Here is a 13,307-nt window from a genome sequence, read left to right as displayed (position 1 = left end):
TGATGCAAAGATTCTCAATAAAATACTGGCAAATAGAGTGCAGCAAATCATCAAGAAGATAATACACCATGACCAAGTGGGATTTATTCCAGGAATGCAGAGATGGTTCAACATACACAAATCAACAAAGGCAAGAATAAAAATCACATGATCATCTCAATAGATGCAGAGAAAGCTTTTGATACAGTCCAACACCTGTTCATGATAAAAACCATACAGAAATTTGGAATAGATTAAGATAGAATTTGGTACCAGGAGTGGGGTCATTTGCTGTGACTATACCTGACCATGTTTTTTGAGAGGCTTTGGAAATGGCTTGTGGGCAGAGTCTGGAAAGGTTCAGACATTTCGCTTGGATACATAGAGCTGGAGCAGCTTAGGGTGCTCTGTAGAGGAGATTCTGGTCAGAGCTCAGAACAGAAGGCTAATAGAAAGCCTCATAGTAAAGACCATGCTTGGGAGGTTTCTGCTAGGAAGAAGGACTGTAATAGTTGTTGGACTCCCCATGATGTGTGTTATGGCTTGGAAGAAAGTTTGTCTGCATTTTGCTCATGCCCAGAGACTTTGTCTGAGACAAAGGGCAATGGACTGATTAACCTGGAAAGGAAATTTCAAGGCATTCGAATGTTGAAGCTGTGGCCTGGCTATTGTTGGGGCTTTTAACCAGCTTTATGTTGCAAATAAAGAGCAAAGATCACAGGGGGATAATTTACAATACTGTGAGTTTGGCCAGGAGGAAAATTCCAGGGAAGCTGTGGATTGTAAAGACAGAGTAAGACTTTGATTGCTAAGGAGAAACAGAGAGATAAAAAGACAGCCCCTGGGGCATCCCAGGAAGCAATGGGTCTCCACCCTTTGCAGTCTCATAACCGCAAAAGTGAAAAAATTTGCTCAGAGGAGAAAGTTGCAGAGCATCATGCTCCAGAATGGTAACAGAGGCCACATGAGGTTCCAGAATGGTGGCAAAATAGAGAAGCTTTTCTTCATGATCAGGTTCACAGAGCCCAATGATCCAGGCAATTGACCCCTACAGCCAAGAGAGAAAAAAGCCCAGCTACTGCTTCAGATGGCAGAAAACCTTGGCAGCATCCACGTGGTGCTGATTTTAGGTGCAAGGAAAATGCACAAATTCTGAGGGTAAGACAGCTTCCACCTTGATTGCAAAGGGCCTGAGAGGCCAAGCAGTGTGCCCCTAAGAGGGAAATTTGTAAAGATGTAAGGGTGAAGCCAAAGGTGCAGTGGAGACCTCAGAAATTTGGAAAAGCCAGGAATGTGGATCATCCAAGAGAAGCTGCAAAAAGTGAGGAGAGAGGATTTAAGAGAGAAAATGCGGGAGCTAAAAATCCCTGTAAATGCTGTGGGGGTGGAATCACCCAAGCCTTTTGGAGCTTGCAACCAGATTGCTTCAGATGCTGAGCATGAAACTCTAGTACTTAATGTCCTCCTGCTGGATGTTGGACTTGCTTTGTTTCTAATGCTTTATATTTCCCTGTTTGTAATTTTTGGAATAGTAATGTTTATCTTGTGCCTTTGCAGTTCAGAAATGCTTAACCTTGTTTCATTTGTATAAGGGGTTACAGTTAAGAGTTTGCCATAGATCTTGGAGGAAACTTGGGACTTGGACTTCTCAGCAATGCTGAAAATGTTAGGACTCTGGCAACTCTTGGAGGTGGACTAAATGTATTTTGTATAAAGGATGTATGTGAGTCGTGGGGGCCAGGGGTGGAATGTCATGGTTTATGTCTGTGGCCCCCAAGCCTTATGCCTTTGCATTGTGTATTTGTGATTGGTTCATTTTCTAGTGCTTGGATTGATGGTGTCAGTGCTACACACATATAGGGGTGGAGCCAGGATGTAACCTAATGGCAGGAAAAAGGTGTGTGTCTTTTTTTGCCAGTTTCTCCTTGCTTTTTGCAGCTGCCATGAACTGCAGCCCTGCCACACCACCCTGCCTTGGAGCCAAATGAGTATGGCCTGAAACCTCCATCAGGTATATTGTATCAGCGAAGAGTAAAAAGTAACTAAGATAGTACCTCAATCTCATAAAGGCCATTTATGACAATCTAACAGCCATTATACTAAATGGACAAAAACTGAAAGCCTTCACTCCAAAATCAGGAACAAGACAAGGCTGTCCACTATTACCACTCCTATTCAATATAATTCTAGAAATATTAGCCGGAGCAATCAGACAAGAGGGAGAAATAAAAGGAATAAGAACAAGCAAAGAAGAAGTTAAATTATCACTATTTGCAGATAACATGATGCTCTACATATAAGACCCAAAAAACTCCATTAAAAGATTGCTAGAGGTAATAAACAAATTCAGTAGTTTATTGGATACAAAGTCAGCACTCAAAAATCAATAGCATTCCTGTATATAAACAAAAAACTCACTGAGAGAGATTTATGGAAATATCACCTTTCGCAATAGCATCTAAAAAAATCAAATACCTAGGAATCAACCTAATCAAGAATGTAAAAGATCTATTATATGTTGAAAATTATACTCTAAAAAAAGATATTAAAGAGGACATTAGAAAAATGGAAAGATATTCCTTGCTATTGATTAAGAAGAACTAGTATTGTGAAAATGGCCATATTGCCAAAACTGTTATACAGATTCAATGCAGTCCCAATCAAAATACCATCAACATGCCTTACAGACATGGAAAATACATTTCTAAAATTCATCTGGAAACTGAAGAAACCTAGAATAGCAAAGGTGATTCTGGGCAACAAAGGCAAGGCAGGAGGCATTTCAATTCCTGATTTGAAACTATATTACAAAGCCACAGTAATAAAATCAGCATGGAACTGGCAAAGAAACAGACCTAAGGATCAATGGAACAAATTAGAAGATGCAAACACTACTACAAAGACACTCAGTCACCTTATACTTGACAAAGGGGCCAAACATGTTCACTGAAAGAAGGATAACCTTCTTAATAAATGGTGATGGAAAAATTGGCTCTTCACATGCCAAAGATTGAAAATAGACTCATGCCTATCACCAAACACTAAGCTAAAGTTAAAATGGATCAAGGATCTAAATATCAAAACAGAAACACTAAATCTACTGGAAGACAAAGTAGGTAAAAACCTTGAAGATATACGGGTAGGGAGAGAATTCATGAATAAAACACAAACCACACAGGAAATACTTCAAAGAAATAATAATTGGGATCTCATATTACTAAAAAGTTTTTGGACTTCAAAAGATATCACAAATAAAGTGAAAAGAAAACCCACAGTGTAGGAAAGAATTTTAGGCAACAATTTCTCAGACAAAGGACTTACATCCAGAACATATAAAAGAGCTGAAAAAATCAAGCCCCCAAATTCAAAGATCCTCTCCAAAAATGGGCATTGGAGATGAACACACAGTCTCAGATAAAGACATAAAAAATGGCAAATAAATACATGAAGAAATGTTCATCACTGGTCATTTGAGAAATGCAAATTAAAACAGCATTGAGATTTCATCTCACCTCAGAAAGAATGGCTGCCATCAAGAAAACAACTGATGGGGGCTGGGGATTTAGCTCAGCTGCATAAGTGCCTGCCTGGCAAGCAGGTAGTCGTGAGTTCAATCTCCGGTACCGATAAAAAGGAAAAAGACAAAAAAAAAAAAAGAAAGAAAGAAAGAAAACAACTGATAACAAATGTTGGCAAGGATGTAGGGAAAAAGGAACTCTCCTCCACTGTTGGTGGGAGTGCAGACTGTTGCAGCCACTATGGAAATCAGTATGGAGACTCCAAAAAAAGCTAGGATTGGAAGTTCCATTGAATCCATCTTTTCCCCTCCTGGGTATTTTCCCAGAAAAACTGAGAAGTTCATGTCACAGAGATATACGTACACCCATGTTCGCAGCAGCACAATTTGTAATAGCTAAATCTTGGAAACAACCATAATGCCCATCAACTGCACAGTGGATGATAAAAATGTGGTATTTTCGTGGCTCTGGGGAATTGGGCCTGCCTGTGCCCTCAACTCTGGAGGCTGGGTGGCCTGGGGTGAGTGTCCCTGCACCATCACAAGCCCAGGAGGTTGGGATCATTGCTCTCACTAGCCAAGGAACTTCACAGCTTCCTGCCACACTCGACCAGCCCTGCAGGGCTTGGGCCTGCCTGCCCCACCTCCACTGATCCTCTCTCAATCTGCAGAACTGGGCAGAAAGAGTCAGGAGCTGAGGGCAAAGAAGAGGATTTCCAACAGCCCTAGGGAAGCCTTGGAATAATACTCGAAACACAGAAATATAGGAAAATGACAAAATGAAAGACCAAAATACAATCTCAAACATCCAGTCAATCCCAAGAAACCTTAAGAGCTGTGTACACAGAAGAAAATATGTGCCATTCAACTGAAATACATGAAATAATAGCAACTGAATAAAAGAAGCAACTCCAGGAAACTTTAAAGGAATTTAAACTAGAAATAATCTCCCAGATAAAAGAAGAAATGACAAAAGAAATGAAAGAGATGCTAACATATCTGAAGGAGACACAGTTAAAAAATTAGAGGAACTAGCAAAAATATAGAATCCCTGGATGAGCAATATAAGAAACAAACAGAATACAAAGCAGATGCAAACAGATATACAGGAAATCAAAGATTCCATTGACAGTTGTAAAAACTGGCTCAATGAAGTGAAGACAGAATTTCAGACTTCGAAGACAAGATTGCAGCAAGTGAACAGGAAAGGAAAGATCTTTTAAAAATAACAAGGAATCAGGAATTAATTCAACAGCTGAAAGTTGATGCAAAGAAAAACAACATAAGATTGAAGGGATAAATGAAAAAGAAGGGGACAACATAAAGGATGTCAAGAAGATATATAGAGAAGTAATTACTAAATATCACAAGAATATTTAGAGGAGTAAATTTCCCAAACATGAGAATGGAAACTGACATCAGGATCAGTGAAGCATATAGAACTCCAAATAGCCATAACCAAAATAAAACTACACCCAGACATATAAAAATCACCATCCCAGAAATCCAACATAAGAATAGAAAATTAAAAGCTGTCAGAGAGAAAAGGCAGATCACCTATAAAGGAAAACCTATCAGAATCACAGCAGACTTCTCAACACAAACAATGAAGTCAAGAAGAGCATGGAGCAAAGCATGTCAGATCTTAAAGGAAAACGACTTCCAACCTAGACTGATGTACCCTGAAAAACTGTCCTTCAGAATGGATGGAGAAATAAGATACTTCCATGACAAAGAACAGCTGAAGAACTTCATGACCACCACACCAACCCTGTAAAGAATACTGAAAGACAGTTTAAATACACTTAGGAAAAAACAACTAAGCAAAGCAGACAACTAAACAGAATGGAAAGAGAAAGATGCAACAGCAGAAAGATAACATGTCAACAAAAACCAATATATAACAGTTAGAATCATTAAAGTAAATGGTCTCAATGCATCAATTAAAAGAAACAGACTGGCAGAATGGATCAACAAAAGACATCCAAACTTATGCTGTCTTCAAGAAACCCATCTAACTCAACAGGGTACTCACAGACTGAAAGTCAAAGGATGTAAAACAATACTTCATGCAACAGGAACCAAAAAAAAGTGGGGGTAGCTATTTTGTTTGCAGACAATGTGAACTTCAAACCAAGAATGATCAGAAGAGATAAAGGTCATTACTTACTGGTTAGGGGAAAACTTAAAGAGTAAGAGATAACAATCTTAAATATATATGCACCAAATTCCAGAGCACCCAGTAATAAAAAGCAAGTATTAATAACACAATTATAACAGAAGACCTTAACACACCATTGACACCAAGGGACAGATCAACCAGACACAAAATCAGCAAAGAAATAACAGAACTAAATCACACCTGTGAACTGATGGACTGGATAGACATATACAGAGTGTTTCATCCAACAACATCAGAATACACATTCTTCTCAGCAGTACATGGGACATTCTCTAAAATAGACCATATACTAGTTCACAGAACAAATTTAAATAAATTCAAAAGAGTTGAAATTATCCCATGCATGTTATCAGATCATAGTGCCATGAAACTAGAAATTAATGGTAAAAGATACTGCAAAAATCCCACAAACACATGGCAACTGAGTAGCACACTCTTGAGTAATCAGTGGGTCACAGGGGAAATTAAAGAAGAGATTAAACAATATCTACAAGCAAATAAAAATACAAAATACAAATACAACTTACTGGAATCTGTGGGATGCAATGAAAGCCGTCCTCAGAGGAAAATTTATTGCATTGAGTTCCCACATCAGGAAAACAGAACAAATACAAATAAACCTGATACTACACCTCAAACATCTAGAAAAAGAAGAGCAAGTCAAGCCCAAAGCCAAAAGAAAGGAGGAAGTCATAAAACTCAGAGCAGAAATTAATGTAATAGAGCCTAAGTAAACAAACCAAAGAATCAATGAATCACAGAGTTGGTTCTTTGAAAGAAAAAATAAAATTGATAAGCCCCTAACCAACCTTATTTTAAAAAGGGAAGAAAAAGCTCAAATTCATGCAAATAAGGAATGAAAAAGGTGAAATCACTAGACTGTAGAAATACAGAAGAACCTCAACACCTATTTTGAAAACCTCTACGCTCATAGGCTTCATACACAGAAGAAATAAATAGATTCCTAGAAACATATGAAGTACCAAAGCTAGGTCAAGAAGAGATAAAACTGCCGAGTACCCAATTTCTATTAATGAAATTGACAATGTAATTAAGTCCTTGGCTACAAAGAAGAGCATGCCCAGATGGATTCATTGCAAAATTCTACAAGAAACACAAAGAAGACTTAATGCTGACACTCCTCAAATTCTTCAATGAAACTGAAAGGGAAGCAATCCTTCCTAAGTCATTCCTGGAAGCAAATATTACTGCAGTACCAAAACCTGAGAAAGACCCAACTAAAAAAGAGAACTACAGGCCAATCTCCCTAATGAACACCGAGGCAAAAATCCTCAATAAAATATTGGCAAATAGGATTTAGCAAATCATCAATAAGATTATATAACATCACCAAGTGGGATTCATCCCAGGCATGCAGGAATGGTTCAACATATGTAAATCAATAAATGTAATCCACCATATCAATAAAGCCAAAAGTAACAATCACATGATCATTTTTATAGATGCATAAAATGCTTTTGATAAGGTCCAACATTCATTCATGATAAGAACCTTGCAGAAAATTGGAATAGATTGTCTTTACCTCAATATGATAAAGGCCGTCTATGACAAACCAACAGCCAGCATCATACTAAATGGCCAAAAACTGAAGGCCTTTATCTTAAAATCTTAAAATCAGGCACAAGACAAGGATGTCCCTTATCACCACTCCTATTTAATATAGTATTGGAAATACTAACCAGAGCAATTAGACAAGAGAGAGAAATAAAAGGGGTAAAGATAGGAAAAGAAGAACTTAAATTATCATTATTTGTGGATGACATAATACTCTACATAGAAGACCCCCAAAACTCCATTGAAAGACTCCTACATATAATAAACAAATTCAGCACTGTGGCTGGATACAAAATCAATACTCAAAAATCAACAGCATGCCTATACACTAACAACAAATTCACAGAGAGAGAAATAAGAGACGCCACATCCTTCACACTAGCAATCAAAAAAAATGAATTATTTAGGAATTATTCTCACGAAAGAAGTGAAAGATCTATATAGGGAAAATTATCATACACTGAATAACGAAATTGAAGAGGGTCTCAGAAAATGGAAAGACATCCCTTGCTCAAGGATAGGAAGAATAAACATTGTGAAAATGGCCATTCTCCTAAAACTGTTATACAATTCAATGCAATCCCAATAAAAACACCATCAACATACCTCATAAATTCAGAGAAATCACTCCTAAAATTCATCTGGAACCAGAAGAGACCTAGAATAGCAAAGACAGTTCTAAACAGCAAAGGCAAGGCAGGAGGCATCACAATCCCTGAATTAAAGTTATACTACAAAGCAACTGTAGTAAAATCAACATGGTACTGGAATAAAAACAGAGCCAAAGATCAGTGGACTAGATTAGAAGATACAACCACAACTGCAAACATACTCAACCACCTTATCTTTGATAAAGGGGCCAAACATGTTCACTGGAACAATGACAGTTTCTTTAATAAATGGTGTTGGAAACACTGGCTCTCCATATGCCAAAAACTAAAACTAGACCCATACCTATCACCATGTACTAAATTAAAATCTAAATGGATCAAAGATCTGATTATTTAAACAGAAACACTAAATCTATTGGAAGACATGTTGGGTAAAAACCTTGAAGACATAGAGGTAGGTAGAGAATTCATGAACAAGAATCAAAACACACGGGTAATACTTCCCAGAATCAGTAACTGGGATCACCTCTTATTAATAAGTTTCTGCATGTCAAAAGAAATCTCCAGATAGGGGCTGGAGATTTAGCTCAGCGGCATAAGTACCTGCCTTGCAAGCAGGCAGGTTGTGAGTTCAATCCCCGGTACCGATAAAAAGAAAAAAGAAAAAAAAAAGAAACCTCCAGATAGAGAAAAGAAAACCCACAAACTGGGAAGAAATCTTAGTGAATTGTCCCTCACACAAAGGACTTCTGTCTAAAACATATAAAGAATTTAAAAAATCAGTCCCCCAAAATTCAAAGACCCAATCCAAAAATTGGCATCTGAGATGAATGCACAGTTCTCAGATGAAGAAATACAAATGGGAAATAAATACAAGAAAAAATGTTCATCATCATTAGTTATTAGAGAAATGCAAATTAAAACCATACTGAGATTCCATCTCACTCCTGAAAGAATGGCCAGTATCAAGAAAACTACCAACAACAAATGCTGGAGAGGCTGTGGGGAAAAGGAACTCTCCAGCATTGTTGGTGGGAGTGTAGACTGGTGCAACCATTGTGGAGATCAGTCTGGAGATTTCTCAAAAAGCTGGGATTGGAAATCCTATTTGTTCCAGCTATTCCACTTCTAGGCATATTCCCAGAAGAACTGAAATCATCATACCACAGTGATATATGTGCACCCATGTTTATAGCAGCACGATTTGTAATAGCCAGATCTTGGAAATAACCTGAGTGTCCATCAACTGAGGAATGGATAAAAAAGTTGTGGTATTTTTATACAATGGAGTACTACTCAGCTATAAATAATGATCACATTGAGATATTTATAAATAAATGGATGCAGCTTGAGACCATACTCATAAGCAAAAGAAATTAAAGTCACATGTATAAATACCAAATAGTTTCCCTAGTTTAAGAAATGGTAAGAATACATAAAAGTATGTAGTAGTCATGACTCCCCTTTATATTGCTTTGAAACCTTATAATGTTTTCATTTATTAGTTGGAATGGTTTTATTCTGAGTTGTTTGATTTTATTGACTGTGATGGTATGAACAGCTATTTTGAAGAAAACAAGACATCATAATAGCTAGTTTTGAAGTCCCACCAAGCTGTTCTCCTACCTCCATCGGTTTTATCATGTTGCATCTTATTGGATTTTATTATATGTGATAGTATAAACAAAATTTTTATAGACAAGGAAATAATATAGTAACCATTGTTCATTTTCTGGTTGGTTCTGAATACCCTGTAATACTTTCATTCTCTTGAATGGTTTTACACTGCCTTGTTATGTTTGATACTATAGTATATGAAGGTATACTCAAATATTTCAAGGAAAGAGACACTATGGTAGCTACTGTTACATTGGCTTGTCTTGTGGTGAAACACTATGTTGCTTAAATTGTTCTATTCTGACCTGTACTGTTATGTCCTCTTTTATCTTCATCCTTTCTTTAAAATAAAAAAATGTGGTATATTTATACAATGGACTACTACTCAGCTATAAAAAGGATGAGCTATAAAAAGGATGGAGGCAAATTGAAAATATCCTTATTAGTGAAATAAACTAGACTCACATGAGTAAATATTATATTTTCTCTCTAGCATAAGAAACAATAAAAATTGACAGAATAATGGGATCCAAAAGTATAACAGATACTGTGAAAGCAAAAGGAACATTCTCTAAAGGGTATAATGGTATGCATAATGTGTAAGATAGATGACCATGTTACTGAATTTCTGTCAGAACACTGAATAGAAGGATTTGTACTCTCAATGTTAGTGTCTAGCCACTATTTATGCTTTGATTTTGTGACTTTGGCAACTATTTTTTAAGACAACAATGAGAAATGTAACAACTAGCAATTCAATGATGATATTTTTGAATTCAGTATTGTTCTACACTTCTTTTCTGTTTTTCTATTTTCTTTAATATTCTTCTCATTATTTGAAAAAAGTGAACAGTATGGAATATAACAACCATTGTTAATTTCTTTCATTTTGTTTTGAAGACCTGTATTGTTATTGTTTTGAATCTGCTGTTGTTTATGCTTTTTGATTTTCTTTTCTGACTTTTCTCTTAAGTATAATTTTAAAAAAAGAGTGAAACCACTACAGAACCTGTGGAAATATAGAAACCATCAATACCTACTTTGAAAATCATTACTCTCATAGGTTTGGTAACACAAAAGAAATGGACAGATTCCAAGAAACATATGAATTACCAAAGCTGGATCAAGAAGATGTAAAGCTGCTAAATAACCCAATTTCAGTTAATGAAATTGAAACAGTAATAGAACATTACTGACAAAGAAAAGCCCAAGTTCTGATGAATTCACTACTGAATTCTGTAAGAAATTTAGGGAGGACTTAATGTCAATACTCCTAAAACTCTTCAAGGAAATTTAAAGGGAAGCAAGTCTCCTTAATTCATTTATGGAAGCAAATATTAATCTGGTAACAAAACTAGGGAAAGGCTCAACCAAAAAAGATAACTACAGGCCAGTATCCCAATGAACATATATGTAAAAATCTTCAATCAAATACCGGCAAACAGAATGCAGCAAATTATCAGGAGGATTATACACCATGATCAAGTAGAACTCATCCTAGGAATGCAGGGGTGGGTCAACATACATGAATCAATATACATAATACACCATATCAACAGAGCCAAAGACAAAAATCTTATGATCAACTCAATAGATACAGGAAATGCTTTCAACAAAATCCAACATTCATTCATGATAAAAAAAAAAAAACCCCGATGAGAAATTGGATTAGGTGGTCTTTACCTCAATCTAATGAAAGTCAAATGATAAACCAACAGCCAACATATTAGGAAATGGACAAAAATGAGAACCTAAAATCAGGAACAAAACAAAGATGTCCATTATCTCCACTTCTATTCAATAAAGTTCTGGAAACATTAGCCAGCGCAACTGATAAGAGAGAGAAATAAAAGGAATAAGGATAAGAAAGAAAGAAGCTAAATTATCATTATTTGAAGATGATATGATACTCTACATAGAAGACCCCCAAAACTCCATTAAAAGACTTCTAAAATATAACTAAATTCAGTAATGTAGCTGGATACAAAGTCAAAACTCAAAAATCAAGAGAATTCCTGTACACAGACAACAAACTCACTGACAGAGAAATCAGGGAAACCATATCCTTCACTACAGCATATAAAAAAATCAAATACTTAAGAATCAATCTAACAAAGGAAGTAAAAAAATTATATATTGAAATTTACATTACTGTGAAGAAGGAAATTGAAGAATATTTCAGAAAATGGAAAGACATTCCCTGTTCATGGATAAGAAGAACAAACATTGTGAAAATGGTCATTCTCCCAAAACTATTATACAGATTTAAATGTAATTCCAATCAAAATACCATTTTCATACCTCACCGATCTAGAGAAGTCATTCCTAAAATTCATCTGGAATGAGAAGGCACCTAGGATAGCAAAACCAATTCTGGGAAACAAAGGCAGGCACCACAATCCCCAACTCTAAATTATACTACAAAGCTACTGTGATAAAATCAGCATGATACTGAAATAAAAACAGACCTGGAGATCACTGGAATAGATTAGAAGATACAGGCACAACTACAAAGACACTCAGCCATCTCCTCTTGGATAAAAGGGGCCAAACATGTACACTGGAACAAAGATAGCTTCTTTAATAAGCAGTGCTAGGAAAACTGACTTTCCACATGCTGAAAACTAAAACTATACCCATGTTACCATGCACTAAAGTCAAAATGGAACAAAGATCTAAATAAATAAAAAATAAACCCCTAATCTGCTGGAAGACAAAGTAGGGGTAGGCAAGAGTTCATGAACAAAAATCAAACTGCATAGGAAACATTTCCCAGAATCAACAAGTGGGATCTCATCTTGTTAAAAGTTTCTTCATGTCAAAAAAAATCTCCAATGGAGTGAAAAGAAAACCCATGAATTGGAAAAACATCTTAGCAAATTGTCCCTCAGATGAAGTACTTCTATCTTGAACATATAAAGAATTTTTAAAAATCAAGCCCCCAAAATTCAAAGACCCAATCCAAAAATGAGCATCTGAGAGGAATACACTTCTGAGATGAAGAAATACAAATGGCAAATAAAATATATGAAAAAATGTTCAGCATAATTGGTCATTCAAGGAATGCAAATTAAAACAACACTCAGATTCCATCTCATTCCAGAAAGAATGGCCAAGATCAATAAATCAACAAACAACAAATGCTGAAGAAGCTGTAGGGGAAAAGGAACTCTTCTACACTGTTGGTGGGAGTGTAAGCTGGTAGAGCCACTATAGAAATCAATGTAGAAATTCCTCAAAAAGCTAGGATTAGAGGTTCTATTTGACCCAGCTATCCCACTTTGGGGAATTTTCCCAGAAGAAATGAAATCATCATACCACTGTGATATATGTGAACTCATGTTTACTGCTGCACAATTTGTCATAGCCAAATCCTGGAAACAACTCAAGTGTCCATCAATCTAGGAATGGATAAAAAAAGATGTGGTATTTTTATATAATAGAGTACTACTCAGCTGTAAAGAAAGACTGCATTGAGGCTTTTGTAAGTAAATGGATGACTTGAGACCATACTCATAAGTGAAATTAATCAAAATCACATGTGTAAATACTGTACTGTCTCCCTACTGTAAGAAACTGCAAGAGAAAATACAATCGAAAATCTATAATATATATTGTTAAGGGTAAAAAACTGCTCAAAGAGGAAAAGTAACTGGGATGGAGAAAGGAGAAAAGAAGGGAAAGAGAAAAATACATAAATTTATATTTATTTATATATATAAATACACACACATGCACATGCACACATATAAGGTGGCTCACTATGCTACTAATTGTATTAGTTCTTGGAAAAGAACAGTTAATACTTATATGATTAGATCAACTT

General features: G+C 36.0%; 1 protein-coding gene across 10 annotated transcripts in view; it reads right to left on the bottom strand.

The window, feature by feature from the left end:
• The window catches only part of Ccdc171 (coiled-coil domain containing 171), a 454,917-nt gene that overhangs the window by 49,286 nt on the left and 392,324 nt on the right, over positions 1-13,307 (bottom strand). The gene's annotated exons all lie outside the window — the stretch shown is intronic.

The sequence above is a fragment of the Cavia porcellus genome, unplaced genomic scaffold (assembly GCF_034190915.1).
Source record: "Cavia porcellus strain 051 isolate PalLab524CR breed Dunkin Hartley unplaced genomic scaffold, mCavPor4.1 scaffold_1, whole genome shotgun sequence".
Taxonomy (NCBI): domain Eukaryota; kingdom Metazoa; phylum Chordata; class Mammalia; order Rodentia; family Caviidae; genus Cavia; species Cavia porcellus.
This window is presented reverse-complemented; position numbering and strand designations above follow the sequence as displayed.